The sequence below is a fragment of the Calidris pugnax genome, unplaced genomic scaffold, assembly GCF_001431845.1.
Source record: "Calidris pugnax isolate Ruff unplaced genomic scaffold, ASM143184v1 scaffold51, whole genome shotgun sequence".
NCBI lineage: Eukaryota > Metazoa > Chordata > Aves > Charadriiformes > Scolopacidae > Calidris > Calidris pugnax.
Window position 1 is genome coordinate 4279616 of NW_015090797.1, and position 24149 is coordinate 4303764.

At 39.5% G+C, this 24149-nt stretch overlaps 1 protein-coding gene across 3 annotated transcripts in view; it reads right to left on the bottom strand.

Annotated features, from left to right (window-relative positions):
* NOL4 (nucleolar protein 4) overlaps positions 1-24149 on the bottom strand; it is a 208338-nt gene that overhangs the window by 104211 nt on the left and 79978 nt on the right. The window lies entirely within an intron of this gene.

The window sequence follows — 24149 nt, forward strand, 5'->3', positions numbered from 1 at the left end:
CAGGATTTAATTCCCCTGCAAGTTTACTGACAGGCTAGGAGGTTGATTAGCTATGTATTTTGCTGCGGGGAGATTACTAGTTAAGAATATGGTTGAGAGATCATAGCATTATTTAATGAAACTGCCATTCCTGCTTATGTTAAATTGCTGATTTTGTAAGCAGCGTGGCTGCTTTTAAACCACTACTCGTTCATACACATTAGCCCTACGCTTAGTCCACGCTAACCTCTCACTGTAATAAAGAAAAAGAAATTAAATCACAAGCCAAGTCCCCCACTTCAGCTTTGGGTTTCCAGCATATTAGCCACGCGGTCTTTCTTTAATGGTTTTACACTCATACACACACATGCACACAAAGAGCACAGTATAACATCTGTGTTTGAAGCTCAAAGGTTTCTGCTGATGGGGGAGGGGATACCGAGAAAAGCAAATCACAGCAGCCACGTGCCATACATAAATGACAAAACAGCCACAATAAGCTTTGGGAGCCCTGTTCATCAGGCAAAAGAAAATTGAGTAATCCATACTGTAAATATCAGCTATTTGCTGCCCCAGAATAATGCCTGGCTCCTATGTTTTAAATATTTTTTCTCCATGAGAATAATGGCAAGCTTTTATAGCCTCTGCGTTTCAATTATTTACACATTTTTAATTGTTCAATCAAATTTTAATGCAAAGGGTGCTTCTTTGTGTATTAATTTCTCTTACAAAACCACACAACATATTATTGTGGTAAATTCCTGGAGGCTGGAGCATGACTGTGTCTTCTCCTGTTATTTCAGACACAAGCATGTCTCAGTGAGCTTTCACATTAAAGAAGCAGCAACCGAGAATGCAAGGCCAGTCTCTAATCATGTTTTTAACCATCTGTTTGCTCAGAACAGATTCCTTCCTCCTCTGTGCCTTCGGTCTCAAGTATGTAACTCATGCAGCCAAGCACACAACACCCCATCAGCAGGTGAGACACACCAGTCCCCTCACCACCAGTAACAGCTTGCCATATTTGAGTACCAAAAGAGCTCTAGATGAGTCAAATCTACACCATCTGAATCCACTTCTCTCTCTGGGAATTTAAAAAGAGAAAAACCTCCATGATGGTCTCTGACACATGAAAGAGAAAGAGCCCAGAGGCTGCATTTAGCCAGAACTCCTATGGGTAGGGAAGGGGGTGGGCAAAAAAAGTGGGCAGATGTGTAACAGCTTTCCCTGCTCAGCAAGTTATACAGGAGACCTGGCAGGTTAGTCCCAACTAACTTAGTCTCAGCAAACCACATGAGGCCTCCTCAGGGAGGCATCTGACTGCCTGGAATGGGTAAGGAAACTGTTGGAAAGTCTAGTGAGATGGGGGCATGGAGAAGCCCAGGTCAGGATCTCCAAATTATCATCAAATCACTGGTTTTTTTTCCTGGTGCTACACTGATTGCATTTACAGCGAGAAGCTCCCAAACAAAACCCAACCGAACAAAAAGCATACAATTTCTTCTCCATGGCTAGGCAGTACTGCACTTCTGTAACCTTGAAAAGCATCTCAGTGTTACACAACCCTCTCAGTTTTACCTTAATTTGGATCTTAGCATGTGTCAGGAATATACATGCACAAAACAGTATCCCTCCAAATCTGCTAGCTCTGACTCATCCCACAGCTTGCTATGAAGATGAATTACACCACACAGTATAGCACCTGTATTTATTATCATCTAATTAGTGTTAGGTTTTTCTTCCCCCCCCCACTTTTCCACTTATGTTCTACGCAACTGGAGAAATGCCAAATCATTTAAGTGACATATGGGTTTGCTTTTGAAATCATCCAGCCAGAATTCCCAAATACTGAAAAATCTTTGGCTAAATAATTTTTAGCTCGAGAGACAATATTTTACACCTTCAATTCCACTGGGAAACACTGGTATTTGTAGGCATGCAAATTGGTTTTGAGGAAAAAGGGCATATAATCAGATGTTGAATGATGTTACAGATTTTTCCTGTCATATGCTGTCTCCCCACAATGTGAAAAGAACAGTTAACAGCAAGATTAATGATGTGAAAATAGCTAAACTACTATTATGGTTAATGAAAGCGAAGTTCTGTTCTTTTTTTGTTTCACAAACTATGACTGTAGAAATCAGCAAATATTGCCCTTAGAATGCAATCATTCATTTCTTAAAGCTCATGTGCAGAACTTCCATTTAATACTGAATCTTGTGGTTTTGGAAATTCAGCCTTTCAACCAAATGCAAAATATAAGTACTGTGATCCCTTACTTGTTGGACGGGGAACAAATTCCCCTGCCAGCACCCTAAACAAGTAGCACCCAGTTACTACAATGACTCCAAATTAACCCTGGACACCTTCTTGCCATTCCTGGCTGAAACTTCTTGAGTTATATTTCAGATGAATACCCAAATCATTGCCTCATCAGGAACACACCCTCTCTCAAACATGTGGAAAAATAGAAGCATTTAGAATGTGCAAAGTTCAAAGATCTCTTGGAACATGCAGGAGTTCACAGGTACTGCATTTCATACATATATCCCTGGGTATACCCAGGGAAAGGCAAGTCTTTTAGTCAACCCAGGTGGAGCTTGCCAGAACAAGGAATAAGATAAAATGAAAAGTGATGACATGTATTTAAGCAATCTCCTCCAAGGAACAACACATACATGTAACGTCCTAGGAGCAAAGAAGCGCACTTCTGAGGCTTGAGTACAGTAACCAGCTCTAGGTCCTCAGTAGAAACCTGCTGCTCCCACTACTCTCGTAGATCTGCTCTACCTTTTTCAAAGGTAGAGTCTACCTTTATCAAAGCTGGAGTCTGAATTTTCCCCTTTGTCTACCCTCTTTCTTGGGAGAGGGACGAGAAGCGAATACACAACAGCCACTTTTCCTCTGACAGGACACCCACAGTTTAAAGACAAGACGTGGGATCTCAGAAGACACATCCTGTCCTATGTTTCTGCATGAATTCACAGCTTTGGACACAAATGAGGAGTCTGAGGATTTCATGTTGAAAATAAACAGGAAAAAAGACAGGAATATAAAACTATATATAGGTCCAACATGAAAAGTTGACACAAGAAAGTGAAGGTTTCTGTTTTGATTTCCTGTCTTTTTCTTTACTATGCTTAACTGTGAAATCACCATTGAATTCTCATTTTTATTATATAGTTTCCGTACATAGCTGTTCACAGAGCCCTTTGAAATCTGTGGATGAAAGGAAATATCAATCTTCTTTTTAAGAACTATTCATTTGAGATTAAACAGTGCTAAATGCTGAGCCCTGAACAAAAGATTTAAGCACATGTAAGTCTTGCTGAAATAGAGCAACAGTGCCCAGTACTTTACAGGATCAAACCTGTGATTTGGGGTTTTTAAACCCCTAATTCCCTATCCTTCCCATTCTCTTTTTAAATATATCTTGGTAGCTCAGATCCTGCTTTTGTCAGATGAATTCCTTATACAAAACATCGAGTGACCTTCAGTCCTAGTGCAGTGATAAATCAAGAAGAAGTCTACACCAGTGCAAGCTGTACCACCACCTTCTGACAGCAAACACTCAGTTTTCATATTGTAAGGACAGAACTAATGGTGCAGAGCTAATACTCAGAACACACCAAAATACGTAAATCAAAAAGAAAATTTTTGCTTTTTCACTTCAAGAGTGTAACAAAACTGTTCTTAAATACAATCTTATTTTATTTTTGGAAAGGTGTCATATCGTTTTATCCGCTGGATCATAGAGGCAATCAGGACCTCTTTCTGGTACCTCTTAGACTGTTTTTGTCAACCTGTGGTTCCTCTCAGTTCACTGACTTTACTCAAGGTTTACAAATAGCAGTAGGTATTAGCAGAATCAGTGTTCAGGAATTTTGAATCAAATGATTTTGTAAGTAATGACACATTTCAGAATATATGATTTTTTTAATATGCAAAAATGATAAAAATTACTGTGATTTCATTCTAATAGCTAAAGTAATTTATACAGAAAAACTGAAACAGCCTGTACTTGTAAAATTGTAACATAATATTTTTTTTTTAAGCAAATGCTTTGCATTTTAGGAATGTCGTGCCAAATGTAGAAGGGATAAGCTACCCTATTGAGAGACATGGGCAACATTAAACTAAATTATTCTTACACTGAAATCACAAATGCAAGATGAGGTCAGATGTTCTCAGTAAGATGTTCTTTTTTCTAGATGTGCAAAATTAGTTTATCAGATTGGGAGTGGTAGAGAGGCACAGCAAAGATAAAAAGGCTCTTTCAAACGTCTGTTGCTTACACATCTTCTGAAAACTGAATTTCATAACTTTCTTAAATAAGCAATGAGGTTGGACTGAGCAATCTTCAAAAGTCCCTTCCAAATTCAATTATTCTGTGATTCTGTGAGTTGCATGAGCCACTTTGTGGCAATATCCCAGAATGATATGGGGTTGCAAGGGACCTCATATCATTCTGTGATTCTGTGGTTCTGAGTACAGTCTCTGGTGAGTGAGACCAACAATACAAGATTACACCATGCTTCAGTCTGATATACATTCTTATTCAAAAAGAGAATATATAGAAAATAACAATTACTTTGGAACACACGTTGTTATTTCCAGCAATAAGCCTTTATCACTCTCCTGCAGGAGGTTAAGAACAGATTTACTCTCTTGACCCTGACACCAGGCAACAGCTAGAGGCGTGACCAAGACCAGAGCAAGCCTGTTTCCCTGGTTTATACTCCCATCACCCAGCAACCTTTAGGTCAGAGGTTTCCTGAACCTGACTTTATGTATCTTGGCTACTTTGTCAGCTTTGTGGACCACGCTAGGAAGTTCTGGCCTTTGGACCAACTACAGCAGACTGGCTTGTGTCCATGCTGCTCAGGGCAGGACTAGCTTTGTCCACACTCCATAACACATAACCCATCTCATCTGCATAGCAACCCCAAATTAACCAAGTGATGAGACAGACATACCACAGTCCTCCACAGCAGTGGCTGTAAAAGCATGACAATGACATTGCATTGCCATATCCAAGTCCTTGGAGGGACTAGGGTGTCTTGTTCACAAGAGAAGCCTGAATGTGAACTGCATGGCCATGGTGTGTATGATCTAGGGATCAGAGAGGGGCTGACCAATGCAAAAAGCCAATGAACAGGTTCAAGACTCACTCTTGCCTTTTAAAGCCTCTTCAAGGATTTTTCCTCCATTAATTTTTCTATATTTTTAACCTATAATAAGCATTTGGCATCTACAAAGCCTTTTGTGATGCACAAAAAAATAGCTTCTTTTACTTATTCTTGTCATCACCTCTGTTAATTCCATCTGATGACCCATACATTGTGTTACGAAAGACAACAAAAAAATTTGTCCTTCTTAATCTTCTCCATGCCACTCATGACTACAAATCCCAGTCATGTCCTCTTAAATCACCCTTTTTCCAGGTTAAAGAGTCATAGTCGATGTATTTCTTCTCTCATGGAGACAATTTCATATGTTTGATCTTTCTTACCACCTTTCCCCGTACCTTTTCTTCTATATACTTTTTGGAAAAGGGAGGGCAGAATGGCATTGTAGGTACATAAATTTACACAGGGATGTGACAGGAATATAAGAATTGCTATGATGGGTCAGAGAAAGTCCATTTAGCCTAATATCCTGTCTTTGACAGTGGTGAAAAAGGCAATGCTACTGTTCACTGTTTCACTATCTATTTCTTTCCCGGTGGATCCAATATTAAGCTCTATATTAAACTCTGAAGTGTCCTCCTTCAATCCACAACCTCATCAAAGTTTGTGTGCCAAAAAGCTTGTCTACTTTTCCCAGCTGCACTAGCTGATTTAACATCTACAAATCCCATTAAACCCATATCTTTAGCGCTACTTCTACCAATCCACAGCACCATTTTTTCCAACTGCACTATCTGGTCTAACATCTATCTACAAATCCAGTTTAACCCATATCTTCAGCGCTACTTCAAAAAATTCTTGACATTCAGTCTGTCTGTAAACCATCACTGAGTTCTGAGCTGATGTTTTCATAGACATATTTACTATCCCCCCAGACTGTATTCCAAAATCGTAACAGCCATCCACTGCCCTTGTAGACTGTATATAAATTGAGGATTGCATTCCTTCATTATTTTTACCTTATATTCACCACAGCTGAGCTTTATGTTACGTTATCACCCAGTACCATGAGATTCTCTTTACAATCAGGATTTGTTTTGTGATAATAAGTAACTTAGCCTTGTCAACAACACGTCACTAACATGTCACCTTGTTCTCCAGCCTTCTACCGAACTATTTCTGAGTATTTTGAACTGTAAGAGTCCTACTGCAAATCCATTTAGACTCCACTGGTGTTCTCCCTCCACTGACAGAACTAAATATTTATTCATATTCTCCATTTCTGATTTTTCAACTAACTAGATACTACTGAGCCTTTAGGAGAGGCCTTGTTAAAAGCCTTCAGGAAACCCACATGGATTATGTTTTCATCCCCGTTGCTGAGGGCTACTTTCTTTCCAAGAGATTTGCACTGGAGCAAGCAAGCTGAAATGGCTCAGCACAGACCTTGCGGAGAGCTAACAATTAAACTGAGTGAATGTCTGGGAGTTCCAGAGCTCAAGCTTGCAGACCCTGACCCTTTTCTGCACAGCACATAGATGTACCCTAAACCCGCCACAAGCTCAGCGACTTTCACTCACTAATGGTTTTGACTCTTTAACAGGTTTGAGCTCCCGATTCTTCCTCAGTACACTGCATTTCTACATGGTGCTATTATGGTCCTGCGTGGTAACCCTTTTCGTCAAGGCAGTTTCTAGCGATGTGACCGGTGAAGACCCCTGATTTTTTTCATTTGCAGTTCCCTGGATACCAGCTGCAACACTGAAAGATTCACATTTGCTATCTTACATTTCAATGCAAGATGCTGTGAAGGTCAGATCATTTGTATCTACCTAAATATAAGTGTGAGCATTAAACTATACATTCCTAAATAGGACATTCTAGGCACAGGCACTTAAAATATTTAAATTAAATATGATCTGCTATCACAAAAAGGTTTCATTTAGCACCATGTAAATTTGGACAAATTAAAGTGTTCAGTAATGTAAAACCTATTCACACTCTGAGATAATAAAGCCCATTTCCAAATCTGTTTTCCAAGTTCAGTGCCATTCCTGTTATTCCGTGTTAAAGTATACCCTCTTAATTTATTTCCTTTCTGTATCTGTTACTTCTAATACTTACATTTAACTCTATTGAAGAAGCTCATTGATTTCTGCTTCACTTTACTTATGTGAATTTTGCTCTACAACCTTGTGTCTTTGTGCATAATCTGTCAAAACGGGGAAGGCTACCATCAGGTGAGGCTTATCGGGCCAAAAAAAAAAAAAAAATTAAAAAATGACCAGTGCATTTATTGCTTTCATCTTTTAGTGCACATTATTTTGGTTAGAAAGCAGCATCTTTATGTTACGCTATTCAGTCTGGATTTTCAGCTAGTTTTAAAAGTCCAGGAAATTCAAGTGTTTATTGTTCAAGCATTGAAGAAATTCAAATACTACCTTTACTTAAGAAAAGAGAATCTAATCTAAATTAACTTTATAGAAGTAATTTCTGCTTCATTGCTGATATTTATAATATTATGTGATATTGATTAATTTTAAGAATTACCAGTAATTATGCTAGGGCTTACTTCTCCTGTCTGACTCTTCTGTGCATATTTTCCACCTGTTTATTTCCTATCCAGGAGCAGAAATAGCTCTACTGGAACATGTCTTCTAAATGCATTCTTTTCCATTAACAAAAAAAAAAAATCCCACAGCGTAATGCAATTGCAATAGATATTATCAGTATGATAAATGCCTTTTATAGTGCTCATGGTTTCAAATGAAATTAATTTCAGAAGCTGCATCAAATTTCCTTCCTATTACTCCAAATCATGTCACTACAGTACTTTGGATGACCTACTGTGCATTTCTATGTTTGAATGTGTTTAAGTCTGTTTTCAGTGTAACACAAAGTCTGATTTTCCTTGAATAATATTTGGTGGTTTTAGAATTTTACAGCTTTTTTTTTTCATATATCAATTTAAGTTACTGTTAAGAAGGCAGATACTAATATTTAAAAAAAAAAGCTGGAAATAGGATGCAATAACACATCGTGAGATGACTGAAAGCTCTGTAAACAAACAGTTTTGAAAGACCAAAACCGCCGATTTCCCAGTCATGCCAGGCAGGAATCTCTATTTAATGCTCCCTGAATAGCTTTATGAATTCAGAGCAGGAAAAAGTATTTTAAGTAATTTCTATCTTAAAGATCACAGAAAATAACAAATTTTACATAAACCATATTGGTTGATGATGTTTCTCCAGGAGCTGACATTTATGACAGACACACAGATGGGGGGATAAGAAAAGTGATACCATGTTAATGGCCCAGCAAAGAGAGAAAAAAGCCTTCCAGCTATTTATCTCTTAAAATCTATGGATGAATATTTGGTATAAGACCAAGAGTACTAAAATCAAAAGTGGAGCAGTTTATGCTCTTTTTCTTTGCCTAACTATAAAAAGATGCAAAAAATATATGCTGGCCATCTCTGGCTTAACAAAGCCTCATAATCAAGGAACATACTATATGGAAGAAGAGTTGAATACTCAAATTTTCACTCTGTGAAAATATGTCAGTGTATTTGTAAGAAATTTACTCATATTACCCCTTGGCTGGGATGAAAACTGGGGAAGAGACTATGCTGGAGCTAAAGAAAGTGAAAGCTGTAAAACAGATGCTTTTCAAACACAGTTAGACAGGTAGATCTAAGACCTTTCAAGCATAGCTGATCTGTACCAAAATACTTACATCAGTTCTTTGCTTTGCTATGAAGAACATCTCCAGAAGACTTTTATGAGATGCCGAAGTAATAGCACGTTAAAAGGACATGAGGAAGAGAATGAAGAAAACTTCCATTTGCTGTTTCCACCTAGTTTCAAAGCCCTGTTAAGTTTCATCACAGGTATATGAAGAATAAATCTTTGCCCCAGTAAGTGCAACAGCTAAACTCAGTTTCCAGAAGGAAAATATGAAACTGTCATTTAAATTGTTATCTTACATTCTCACCAGAAGAGACAACAGTTGACTGATTCAATATCTCAGCTAGCATCAGACTCAAAGAATTATATGAAGAAAATCTACCAAGAACACCTCCCCTGCAGTAAATCATTTATGCATTGCAGATAAGAAAAACAAATAAAGACCATTGAGACATGAGAGCATTACCTGGGTCATAACCTTGGCTGCTTACTTCATCTGCTAGCTAATTCTCACAGGTAGATATTGAGGAATATCTAATAGGAACAGAATGGAGACGGCACCGTAAAACTGACCAAACAGTCTTCACTGTAGAAGAAGTAAGTGGAGGAAAAGGGTTACCACATCCAGAGGGTATGCTCAAAGCACAGCATTCTCCATGTGGATAATAAGATAGCAGAAAAAAAACCTATCAAGTCAAGACAATGACTGATATCTTTTAATCAGTGATTTTGTGAAAATCAAATACATTGCACAAAGGGAAGAACAGCACTACCTGGATGAACTTCTATGGACTGTCTTACCTAAGACATCAAATAAAAAATTAAATTGTCATAAAGTCTCAGATGAAATGAAAACTTTCCCTATGGCTTCTTTCCAGTGATGGCACACAACTGATCTGCAGTGCACTACCAGTTTAAGCACTACTTTTATAATAAGGAAAAGTCCCATAGCAAAGTTCATTTAGCTCTGTGGGAATTACTGCAGGTTTCAGCTGTCTTTGGATACGGTACATCTTGCAATATCAATGTTTTAACTGCTCCCAGTGAAATAGGCAAAGACATGTTTAATTGTATTCTCTACTCACAAAAACATAAACAAATTCTGTGTATGTGACCTCCGAATCCCTTGCCTAATCTTGCTTGCTGAAGACCTAGTTCACTGCTCACTGATGTCATGAAGGTCTGCATCGGGGTCCAAGTGCTTCAGATGCAGAGGGGGAGGATGATTTGACACTCACTAGAAAGGATAGTTGGACTGAGATTTTCAAACTGTGCTAGGACATTTGGACAAACAATAACAAAAGGATGGCTCAAAGCCTAACCAATCAGTGACAAAACCATTTTGGGGTCCATGGTGCAAAACTGATTTCAGTGAGAAACACATGGGCAGGACAAGGGGCTGGAATTCCAGTTATGCACAGTAGCTCATGTGGGTCCTGCATAATTTATCTGTCTCTGACGGGTGACTTTAATGGTAGTGTGACCTTCTAATTGAAGACATGAAAAATATACAGTTATACTAAATGCATGATGGGGGCAGCAGCCAAGTCTTGACGAATTTAAAGTGCCACTTCCTTCCCAATCACATGGCTGGTGCCTCTAAAACAGAAATGCTAATAAGTCTAATGTCCCCTGTGCAAGTTAAAATTGGTGAAGCTAACACTGATGGCTATAGTCTTCATACCAGCCTAGCCCCATCCATGCAGAGCAGCAGGGAGATGTGTGGTGTGTTATTGTTAGTTCCCACCTACACATCAGTTCTGAAACTCCCACTGGTAAACACGATTCAGGAAGACTGTTCCCCACCAACGCTCAAATTACATAAAGGCTTTGATTACACCAAAATGAGAATGGCAACATTTTCCCCCTGCATCTCAGGCTTAAAGATTGTCACTGAAAGAATGAAGTTCCTTTTATTTTATTTTTTAAAATTCTTGTTCACATTTCCTGATACCAAGTCTCTAAAGGTTATGGATACACAGAAAATCACTTTCCAGAGACAGCATCCTGGGGTACCGGTTACCCAGTGAGAAGGTCGGATGTTTGCTTCTGGTTTGGTTTTGCAGAACTGGTACACTGGCTTGACATTGCCAGTTGGCAGGTCTTGCAGGGCTGCCCATAACACCTGCATCTCCACTGAGCTCTGCCTCCAAGGTGTGTATGAATGTGTCGCTCTTGGCACGGAAGAGGGAGACGAGGGTGGCACAAGCAGCCAAGCTGGTGTGTCCAGCTGCAGCACAGAGCAAGCGTTAAGGAGCACATCTAAGTGTCCAAGTGCATGTTTGAAGGAGGCAGGCACATGCAGTTCAAGTGCATTAGCACTTGCCTGTCCTGACTTGTAACAGGTCACCATTATGCCAGGCAGTGTACCTATACATAGTAATAAACTCCCTAGTGTAAAAGCTTGCTGTTTAATCAAGCAAGACAGAAAATAGATGGCTTTAAAGCAAATTATCACCTCCGCTCTCCAGACAGGAAAGAAGACAAAAAGAAATCAAGAGACTTGACAAGGGCAGAGGTAACTAGGAAAGGAACGCAAACCCACTGAATCCCAGTTCTGCATCTCCTCCTCTCCTGATCAGAGCAGGGCTTGCATACTGGTTGCTTCCATAGGGCTATTTTTGCTGCCAAGCCACTTTCTTCTACCACCCCAAAAAGATTAATTTTTTCAAAGGTACTTAATTTTTGTCTGACCTATTTGTTTCTCTGTGTAACCACTGGTGCATCTAATAATATATTCTCCTTTGAAAAAAAAGGGTAGCAAATTATCAGCAGTAACAAACTAAAAGGCCTCAGGATGGGTGAACAGAGCATGTTTCTACAAAACAATTAAACACTTTTCAGTGAAGAATTCTGCTTCACCTGATGACAAAAAGTATATTAGGTAAATTGGGGGAGGTAAGACAGAGCTTGAGGTAACAGTCAGCCTTTATGTTGGTTCATGATGAAAATTAGCACCATGTAAACCCAAAATCAAACAGCAGGCTCAGAATACAGCATGCAACTGAACGCTGCCTTTTCCTTCTGATTTGCTACAGGCTGTCTCTCTGATGCTCTGTTAGGGAGTGGGAATCCCCTCACTACCTTTATCTGCAGGGCTGCTTGCTTGCTTGATGCTATAAAGTGTATACCATCAAGCATTTGACATATAGAGGTGATGCCTGGAAATCTAAAAACAAGCACGAATAATCACAGTGGGTCAAGAAAAGATTCATCTTCCCAAATATCCCAATTCTAAGTAGATGTTGAGCAAAAGACCACATAAAAAGTAAAATATGACTGTTGTTCTCCTAGTATATCCTTGCAGCTTCCAGCAATCAATACTTTATGATCTTCTCTGAGTAAAGACTTTCAAAAATTGTATTGAACAGCCATCAGGACTATGTATGCTCCACTTCTGAACTGTTCGGTTTTTTTGTCTTTTGCAACAGTCTGTGACAATAATACCACAACTTAATGATGTCCTGTATGGAAAGATATGGTTTTAATTCTTACACTCTCACTGCCCTGTCATTTTGATGTGCTCCAATTTACCTAAATGTCCAAGTGCATGTTTGGAGGAGGCAGGCACACACAGTTCAAGTGCATTAGCACTCGCATGTCCTGACTTGTAACAGGTCACCATTATGCCAGGCAGTGTACCTATACATAGTAATAAACTCCCTAGTGTAAAAGCTTGCTGTTTAATCAAGCAAGACAGAAAATAGATGGCTTTAAAGCAAATTATCACCTCCGCTCTCCAGACAGGAAAGAAGACAAAAAGAAATCAAGAGACTTGACAAGGGCAGAGGTAACTAGGAAAGGAACGCAAACCCACTGAATCCCAGTTCTGCATCTCCTCCTCTCCTGATCAGAGCAGGGCTTGCATACTGGTTGCTTCCATAGGGCTATTTTTGCTGCCAAGCCACTTTCTTCTACCACCCCAAAAAGATTAATTTTTTCAAAGGTACTTAATTTTTGTCTGACCTATTTGTTTCTCTGTGTAACCACTGGTGCATCTAATAATATATTCTCCTTTGAAAAAAAAGGGTAGCAAATTATCAGCAGTAACAAACTAAAAGGCCTCAGGATGGGTGAACAGAGCATGTTTCTACAAAACAATTAAACACTTTTCAGTGAAGAATTCTGCTTCACCTGATGACAAAAAGTATATTAGGTAAATTGGGGGAGGTAAGACAGAGCTTGAGGTAACAGTCAGCCTTTATGTTGGTTCATGATGAAAATTAGCACCATGTAAACCCAAAATCAAACAGCAGGCTCAGAATACAGCATGCAACTGAACGCTGCCTTTTCCTTCTGATTTGCTACAGGCTGTCTCTCTGATGCTCTGTTAGGGAGCGGGAATCCCCTCACTACCTTTATCTGCAGGGCTGCTTGCTTGCTTGATGCTATAAAGTGTATACCATCAAGCATTTGACATATAGAGGTGATGCCTGGAAATCTAAAAACAAGCACGAATAATCACAGTGGGTCAAGAAAAGATTCATCTTCCCAAATATCCCAATTCTAAGTAGATGTTGAGCAAAAGACCACATAAAAAGTAAAATATGACTGTTGTTCTCCTAGTATATCCTTGCAGCTTCCAGCAATCAATACTTTATGATCTTCTCTGAGTAAAGACTTTCAAAAATTGTATTGAACAGCCATCAGGACTATGTATGCTCCACTTCTGAACTGTTCGGTTTTTTTGTCTTTTGCAACAGTCTGTGACAATAATACCACAACTTATGTCCTGTATGGAAAGATATGGTTTTAATTCTTACACTCTCACTGCCCTGTCATTTTGATGTGCTCCAATTTTCTACAGTATGAGAAACAGTGTAGAATACCATGTTTACTGCTATACACCACTTACATTGAACATACTGTCGTACCCCTTCCTTGGGCACCTTTTTTTTTTTCCCAAACTGAAGAGTCCAAGAGTTTATTTAATGTCTCTTCATTCCACACTACCTTCCATTCTAGCCTTTCTCCATTGTGTCTTCTCTAAGCCCAGAGCGTCTTTTGCTAGAATTTGTTTTATAACATCAGTTTTCAAGGTGTGATTATGCAATAAAGTTCAAGGAAGCACACAGAACAGAATATGATGACGAATTTGTATGCTGTGGGTAAAGTTTTTTATAGTATTTATAGAGAGTTTGAAGAAGCATCTAACGTTTCTTCATAAATGTACAAAGATGAGATCAACTTTTATATAAAAGAGATTTATGAGCTGTAGATTGGGAAATTGAAATCTACTTTTTCATATAAAGCTATCAAACACAAGCGGTTTCTATGAAGATTCTTTTGCAGAACATACGAGCTGTTTGTGGAGTCCACCTCAGTGGATCTGATGGGCTGGACTCACACTCCAGGCTTTTAGGATACACATATATATCTCCAGCTAAGAAATCCCACACAGGAATATAGCAGTACGCCTTAAGCTCTTCCCTCCCCTGTTTAGCACAAACCTCTAAGAAATATCAGAGAACACATCACAGACGACCTCAGCTTTTGTATGGTAAATAAGGAGAACAAAAGTCCCTAAGGAAGCTTAGTCTCAAGGAGTATGAAGTGTATACAACTGAAGTTACACATAGTAACAGTCAGGAAGCCAATGTTGTTTAGTCAGGAAATGATAAAGCATCAAAAAGGGGATGCATCTTAACTGTGCCTCCATATTATAGATGCTATAGTTCAGGTTTTTTGATTTTCACACTATGAAAAGACACTGACAGTCAGACAGTGGTTACTATTCTAGAAGATCCCCAGGAGACAATATTTATTTAGGTAGAAAACTGTTTCTGAGGGTAGCCTCATGGGAGATTCAGTACATCTCTTGCTGAGCTTCCCAGGGGGACAGCAGTCAGACAACCTGACTTCAGCATCCTTCAGTACAACACAAACAACATAATGCAGGACATTCACTCAGGACAAGCAGACAGCCACTGTCACTGTCTCATTAGGATGTCAGGAGAAGTAAAGGCTTCAGATACAGGGATATTAGTATTCCAGCCACTGAAACTATGGTACATATAAAAGCCATCTTTTCCCTGCACATATTTATATGTATATTACTCAATACCAGAGGGAAACCCTTTCCAAAGCTTGCTTTCACCCGACTTGCAGCACACAAACCCAGGTCCTGTCTCTAAGCCACAGGCCTGAGGCCATTCTATTTATAGACACCCTAACCTTAAGTAAAATACAGGGTTTGTTGACTCGGTTAATAAAACCAGCACCATAGATGGCTTTCTCCAGCATATTATCCATACCCGATTCACTGAGTCTCTGGTATTTATTAATGCATTTAATATGAACACAGCATCTAAATACTTAAAGTTGCCAAGGTTTCTGATTTCATGCATAAGGTGAAAAGAATTCCAGAAACTTGAGTTATTTAACCATAGGTTTCATTTTCATGATATCAAGTGCCCAAAATTAGAAAACCTAAGTTCTCAAAACTATTTGAGGAATCATACATACATATAGATATATCCTGAAATCTGCATTTTGTTTAGCAAAATGTTTAGCAAAAATGTGTCTCTGAGTATTGCCTGAATAAGCATTTCTGCTTACACCTTTCATAAAAATCAACCACATTTTCTGGAGAATGGAAACAAAAAATGAAAAAAAAAAAAAAAAGAAAGCTTTTATGGTCCTAAGGATGCTTTCATTGTGAATTCAGTCAAATCTGGTGGCTTTATCTGTGAGCTTGAGAAATGGTTGGGAATCTTGCATTGAACAATATTCTTCTCATTTACTCCTAATGCCTGAATCGTGTTTCTGGCTGAGGTCCCAGTCTGAGGCAGTGGTGAGCATAGCTACTGCTAATAAACTCTCATTTAACTTCTTGCCCTCTCCTCACGGGGAAAGTAAGGCAGAGGATGGAAAAAGAAAATAAGGTACCTTTTCCTAGACCAGATATCCCTTTTACCCTCAAACCTACTACTTGCACAAACAAAACTGAATCCGTGAAGGTGTTCACATACTGCTGGCATTGATACAAGGAATAAAGCTTTGAAGAGGTGAAACCCCAATTCTGGGGCAAGGAGAACTAGGAATTCAAACATCTGGAAAATATGCCATGCTGGCTCCACCCCTTCTGCCATACCATTCCATTTAAACACTATATTTTAGAGCTAAAAAGAAAAATGTTTCCATTAGTTTTGGTACATTGAGACTGTAAGTAATGCCCCATTAGCCTCACAGAGCTTACATCTGCTTTTACTTAAATATGAAAAACATAATAGCCCATGTTCATAATATATCTTGTATCTTTTCTATCTCTCGAACTAATCATTTTCAGCATTCATTCCTCTTAAATACGGGATGTTCAGGAGGAAGCCAGACAGTACCAGTATTTTGCCTGTTGCCCAATGCTCTAAGAACAAGTCTGGGTTGTGCAGAAGCTACACTCATCACAAAGTTCGGGGGGACCTAGCACCAGAACAATTTCTGGGGACTGTGAAGAGAGAGATGATGATGACAATGGGAATGATAACAACAAAACAAATAATAATAATTAATAACAATAATAATAATAATCTATAGCTTTTTTCAACCATGTCTCTCAACAATAGAAGAAGATGATCAAATCATTCTTCATTCATGAGCTGAGATACGAGGTGGTGAATGGACGATAATGAATAGGACAGATGATAACAACAAAATAATAATAATTAATAACAATAATAATAATAATCTATAGCTTTTTTCAACCATGTCTCTCAACAATAGAAGAAGATGATCAAATCATTCTTCATTCATGAGCTGAGATACGAGGTGGTGAATGGACGATAATGAATAGGACAGATAAACGGCTGGAGAATACACCCTTTGTCCTCATATTTCCCAGCTACTCCAGCTGGATCTGTTTCGCTATACCCAGCTTCACTAGCAAGAATTCTTGGGAGCCCTGACAGCAATTTAAAAGCCCCAGGGAGGGCAGAGCAGCTCCACCACCTGCTATCCCTGAAGGGGAATCCATGTTGGGATGCTGGATCCAGACCAGCGCAGGGAGACGTGATTATACCTCCCAGCACCACCTCGAACAAATCTGCTCTTTTGCCTTTTGCACAAAGGACCCGAGTGATTCTCCTACTGTTTGATGAAGAAAGCAAGGATATTCTTAAAAGAACTAATTTCACAGGTCTTTCTTAAGGAAAGCATTGCCCTCTTCATGTGGCAATTCCTCTTTAAAGTGAAGAAGGAAAAAAAATTAAATATTTCCATAAAGGCCTATAAGTGAGAACTTATGATTTATGTAAACAGTGGCCATTTATACCCAGGTTTACCAAATCCCTTAGTGTAATGATTTAGCCTGAGTTGTTCTGCTATCACACTAATGATTTCTCCTTATTAAAGAGATATCACACCAAGCTCGCCAACCAGTAAGAGGCATGTCTGGATACCCCCATAAATACTGAAGTTGACAGATGTGTCCATCAGAATTTTTTTCCTTCACAATCAACAGTCTGAAAAAAGACAGATTTTACAGATTTTCCTTTTCTTTATCTGACAGCCATCGGCTACTAACTTCACACACACACAACTAACTGAAGTCACCACGCTATCACAGCCCTCGGCCTCCAGCGAGTGAAGAAAACCACGCACAGGGTAACAGCTAACGCTAGGCTTAGAACAGGCAGAGTACAGCAGGCCCAATACAGTCAGTACACAGACAATATTTCTTCACAAGACCCAATACAGTACACAATGCACAATCAATATTTCTACTGAGATCCATCCCAGCTTAGCAAAGCACCCAATTCAGCCAGTCACGCATTAGGAAGGTTTTGCAAGTGTGCTGAACTGGGCCCTGCTTGTACCCTTAGCACAGCAGCTGATTTTGGTGACACTACCTTCTTTCAAAAAAAGATAAAACAAAACAAAAAAAAGTATCCCCACTTGTCAGATATCAAATAGGAAGCACCATCAGATGAAATCTGAGGAGTCTGACACTTCTTATGAGACCCACAGGCTACTGTCTCGTAACTTGTCAGGCCACAACAAAGATGATGCAAAAAACATTTTGCTGAGTGGCAAGAGATAAAGCCATGTTTAACTCTTTCCATCAGCCAGGTCTCAAATGGATCTTCTCATGCCCCAGACTGCTTCCCTACAAACTCTAGGTAAGGAGCTCATGAATCACAGCACAACTGTGACTTACCCATTTCGTTTGGTTGGTTTGTTTTGTGTTTGTTTTGACTGAGAAGCAGCATTTGTCATCTGACTGCAGAGAAATCTCTGGGAAAAAGTCATTAATGTAACCTGTCCCCCCCTTTTGTCCCAATGAAGACATATTCCTGTTCTTGTGATGAATAAATAGGCCTATAGGAAATACAGTAATCTAATTTCCACTTGTTGTTAGAAATTTAAAAAGCATCATAGTAAGGTAATTTAAAAGAAAGCTTGAAGATTATTTAATTTTTTTGAGAAATAAAAATAATCCTCAAAGACAGATGGAAGTCAATAATGCTACGAGAAGCAATTAATTGCAGAAAAATTTCATTAAAACATTGTTTGCTGCAAGCTTAACCACTAAGAAATACATTCTATCCAGTGAATTACATAATAATATACTTGGTGAATCTAGATGACAATCTTTTAAGTCACTTTTCTTTTCAGTTCGGAGTTTTACATTGCAACTATCCCCTACTTCAGTTAAATACTACTTAATTAAAAACACCACTAAGAGGTTAAAAATTCAGAGAATTAAAATGATACACCTCACAAGGCAAACAATTAATGTTTAATAAGAAGCACTTGCTTTTGGATGAAACATTTTAATACTTGCAGAAATAATTGATGTTGGCAGAATTTTGATATCAGTAGACCTCTAGTGGCTATTACTGTAATTGATTATTACATTACTTTTTTTTTTTTTAATATTCTCTTCAGAAAACAAAACAGGAAAAAAACCATAGGAGCAAAACTGCAGCAAAATGTTATTTGAGTACAAAAAAACATAATAAATGTGTAATTTCACAAGTGTTATCCAAGAAGTATTCAGGGGCCTGGTTCCCATTGGTTTTAATAAAATTACACAGCTAAATACCTTTACAAATCTAGTCATCAAAACCCAAATCTGAGTCACAGAATCACAGAATATTCATGGTTGGAAGGGACCTTTGAAACCATCAACTCCAACCACAAAAGTCAAACAACCTCCCTCTTCTCCCTGCTCTTCTAGAGGAAGGGAGAGAACTTTGCAAGCAGCTGCATGGTCCTAGCTGCAGGCTGGAGTTAAACCACGACAGCATTCATACTTTCAAAGAATTCAGCAGATGATCTCTTGGCAGTCTCTGCCCAATAGCTGTCTATTCAGATAGGATCATGGCTGTTCATTATCAAATCATTTCTTTGCCTAAGGGTTTTGCCAAACTTGTTAATGATAAGTTTGGCCGGGCAACGTGGGTAACACTGGAACCAACATTACTCTGAAGAAACTTTGTGCTGTGTGCCAGCAGAGATAACCTGTCAATACAAAGTTGGTTGAGCAATACAAAGAAAAGTGATATGATAGATTTTTAAAAGAAAAAAAAAAAGCTCCAGGTGATATGGTTAATTTACTTACAAGGATAATTTGCATTGCTGAGCAAACAGCTACAAATTGGAAACTAAAACGTGTGTTAGTTCCCAGTATTTAACACTTCTCAGAATCAGAACACACCATGGAAATGCACTGTTTATTATTTTTTAACTTCTATTAAAATAGCATTTTGCTTTATCAGTATATCAGCCAGATCCTCCAAACCCAGGAATTATATACTCTGTGTAAATGAGATGAGCTTACAGCTCAGATGATTCTTGACACATCCTGCCAAGACAAATGCTCATCCAAACAGCTAAGATTCCTCTTTCTTTCCCTGGTCCTCCAAAGCTACCTCAGAGCCAAAAGCTGGGAGAAGCCAGCTCTTCTGGACAACCTTCAGCTCTTCCTGTATGCTCCTGGTAACAGTCTCTTTGGAAACAAAGCAGTGAGAAGCTGCAAGATAGGGAACAGCTTCATTTAACTGAGCTTCTCTCATTGCTACTAAGCACAGGTGTCTCTACCTTAGTGTGAAGTCAATACGGAGTGACAAACTCAATCGAAATGGAGTAAGTTTGAACCCCCTTCCATATGTATTTGGATTTCTCCAGAAATGGACGAAGAAGGGTCAGATGCTAATAATGAACAGCTGAGAGTTCAAGGCAGTCCAGAAGTGGACCAAGAAGGGTCAGAGTGTCTGCAGCTAATAATGAACAGCTGAGAGTTCAAGGCATTTTCTGGGCTCAGCTGATCCTGAGGGTCTCCAGCCCAAGGCAGACCCTGCAGAATACTGAAGCTTTGGAATCAGAGCAACTAGTGAAACTATCCACTATTGTGATTCTGCTGCCAAAACCCTCCATGTGTTGCAGGGTTTTTTGGATCTTTGCAACTCTATAAAACTCATTTGGGGTAAAGATTTGGAAGTGCAATCCATGAGACACCAACGCTAGCTAATTCAGACCTGGAACCTGGCTTCAAACTTAAACATCACAGATGTTTATTTTTTGGTACTTTGCAACTCCACAGAACTCATTTGGGCTAACGATTTGGAAGTGCAATCCATGAGACGCCAATACTAGCTAATTCAGACCTGGAACCTGACTTCAAACTTAAACATCACAGATGTTTATTTTTTTAAATGAGGACTTTAAGCGGTTTGTTGGTGACCATGTTCAAAGCAAAGAACAAAGGAACTCGCTGGTCATTTGTGTTTCTGCCAAAGCTCGCCTGCACAGGATCTATGCAGGTATAAGGAGAAATATGTCATGATCCAAAATCCAAAAGCAAGGCCTCAGCCCTACCTTAAAAACATCAGCATCTCACAGCTTCCCTATGGCATTTTATGTAATCATGTCATGCAGCCAGCAGAGCTCTTACCAGAGAGAAAGCTTCTGGCCTATATTCACAGCTCTCCTCTCCTTTCCTGTGTGATCGTGTCACTAAAAGTGCCTGTCACATTTCAGGCTGAGCTGAGCTGCAGCACGCAGAAAGAAAAGGCTCCTACTTCAGACACCTTTGGCCAATCCATATGTTCTATCCATTCTCATATCTGTCATCTTTAGGAATCTAATTTAGAGTAGTAAAGACTACCTCACAAGATGTAGGTGGATCTTAAAATACCCTCCAGATCTCTGGCTTAGTGTAAAAGCTGCTCCTCTTTAATATCAAAGGAGAGGATTTGTTGAAAGAAAAAAAATATTCTATATATAGGCAGTGCTGAATCAGTGTGAACATCCAGGAAAAAAACAAATACAAATCATTTTCAGTGTTCAGGGCCAAAAAACATCCTTTCCTTTCAAAATATGGTCACATTTCATTAAAGAGCAGTACAGATTTAACTTAAGGTGGAATTTTTTTCCACTAACTCTACAGCTCCCTCCCATTAGAGCTCGTAGTTGCCAAAAACCCCCCATCACCTCTGTTCACTCTCATGGGAGGAACATGACATCCTTCTGCTTTACCCATTGACTCACCAGAGTTCCTGGACACATCACTTACAGCCATAAATAAATTCCAGCATCACCAAATTGGTAACACAATTTATTAAACCATGTCTTTTGGACTATTTTGCTAGCTCTATTTCACAGTCTGCAAGCTATGTCCTGGCCTTCAGTCATGCTGCTGTCAATTTCTGATGCCTCCAGCTTCTAAATAATACATATTGCTGTGACTCAAGGCAATGGACATTCTTCTTCTGTCAAAGACCCATCCTTGCCTCATTTCCCCAGCTCCATTGGCCTTTTGTTTTAACTAGGGAGATGGGAAAGTAACCTTTCTGAGCTTTGCTATCCCTGCTAATTGCTCTAAACATTCTGTATTAATGATGCTCTGAGTCATTGGAAATGGCTGTCACTCATGTTTTTTGGATAGGTACACTTAACAAAGATGGTAATATTCCCACAAATAGAGTCAAAGAATGGTCTGGGTTGGAAGAGACCTTCAAGATCATTGAGTTCCAAGTACCCTACCATGGGCAAGGACACCTTCCTCTAGACCAGGTTGCTCAAAGCCCCCCCTACCATGGGCAAGGACACCTCTAGACCAGGTTGCTCAAAGCCCCATCTACCCTGGTCTTCTAGGGAAGGGGCATCCTTGGGCATCTCTGGACAACCTGTTCCAGTGCCTCACCACCCTCACAGTAAAGAATTTCTTCCTAGTAGCTAATCCAAATCTCCCCTCTTTCAGTTTAAAACCATTACCCCTCATCCTGTCACTACACTCCCGGATAAATAGTCCTTCCCCATCTCTCCTGTAGGCCCCCTTTAGGTACTGGAAGGCTGCTATAAGGTCTCCCTGGAGCCTTCTGTTCTCCAGGCTGAACAATCCCAACTCGCTCAGCCTGTCCTCATAGGAGAGGTGCTCCATCCCTCTGATCATCTTCATGGCCCTCCTCTGGACCCACTCCAACAGGTTCATTTCTTTCCTGCCCTGAGGACTCCAGAACTGGATGCAGTACTCCAGGTGGGGTCTCATAAGAGTGGAGTAGAGGGGCAGAATCACCTCCCTGGACCTGCTGGCCACACTTCTTTTGATGCAGCCCAGGATGCGGTTGGCTTTTTGGGCTACAAGCATACATTGCCGGCTCACGTTGAGCTTCTCATCCACCAACATCCCCAGTCCTTCTCCCCAGGGCTGCTCCCAATCCATTCCCAGTCTGTGTTTGTGTTTGGGATTTCTCCCAATTGAAAAGGCTTCCTTTAGTATTACTACTTAGAACAATAAAACTACTGAATCAGGCCTTCAATTTAAATGCACAGGCAAACACCCTCAGATTTGAAAAGACACTCCACATGCAGAGGGTGGGTGGAAGAGGTGACAACGTCTCTTCTGGAACGCAGACAACATAATACAGCATGCCACTTATGCTGTGCCACTGACTCGCTAGTATTCCAGAACAGATTTTGTTGTACTGAAATCAGGCAGGCGTTTACCACAAACATCTATGTGGTTACTTCACTATGTGAAGATGAGAATGGATAGTGGGTGGACATCAGCAGGTTTTCTTTATTACCACTGCACTTTCGACTTATAAATTGTGCCTAATAATTAATGAAATTAAGATTATATTTTTCATACTTACAGGGATGCACTGACAACTATCAACTATCATAGAAATCAATATTGCAGACAGAAAATAATGGCTGTTTTTAAACAAGGTCAGAGCTTCATTTGCTATAAACCAGTGTAGGCCCACAGAGAATATGATGCAAGACGTCTAAATTTGCCTGCACATGCACTGGCAAGTATTACTCTTTTAAACAGCTTCTTTGTGGAGTGACTAGAAGAGAACTTGCAAACCTTCACCAAGAGCAGCACTTTCAAAGACACAAATGGCAGAAGAGTGCTCTCTCTCCTGCCACCTCCCTGCAGGAGTTTGAGGTCTAACTACCATTTATGCTTCTGCCAAGCCCCTCACTGCTGCCTCTCTTCCTGTCTATCAGGCAACACTTTGGAAAACTGTTTTTCTTGCTTCCAAAACTGCATTTCTCTTCTTATACTTAGAATCCAAGCCAGGAAGCAGCATGAAGATAGCTTACCTTTTTATTTGCTCTACTCCAGTCTGTTCTCATGGAAATGCATGCCTTTCAACCACCAGCACCCTTTTCTTTTCTGTCATTCTCCTTTGATATGACATAGTTTCAGCTGGCAAATAACCAAATATGAAGTATTGGGAAGAAATATTTCAGACGTCCTTAGACTGAGACCTAAAGATTATTATGAAAAGTATTTCTGTCCTGTCAAAACCCACACCTTAGAGACAAAAAAAGACTCCGTGTTATTCACCAATAACTACATGAACATGTGGAAAAAACTGTTCCTTATCAACCTGACATTAATACACAAAGCTTTTCACTCCCCAATCCACCTCTTTCTCCAGCCATCTTGATGTTTTAGATGACAGCAAGAAAAAAAAAACCTTTAACAATGAAGGCGGACAAATGAAAGGTGGTAGGAGGAAGGAAGTGCCTCCTGATCATCTTGTAGTAACAAGAACATTCAGCTTTAAATTACTCAACCCACTCTTCAGTTTTGGGACCCTTCAAGATGCTACATTATTGACTGCCCAAACAGCCAGGGCAGCAAAAATAAATCATCTTCCTCCTGTAATGAGCCAGAAATCTCCTTTATTTTTTCGATGTAGGCTTTATAAGCTGGAGAGTGTGAGTTCTCACTTTGATTACCACATTTACAGAATCTTTACAGGGTGGTTTGGTTTGCATGGGACCTTTAAATGTTTCTTGCTGTTGCTCCAACTGAACAGGAAAACAAAAGCCAGTTTAGATGGGACACACCTTATGATTTGGTTGAAACACATTCAAACAAAACCTTTTCCACCCACAC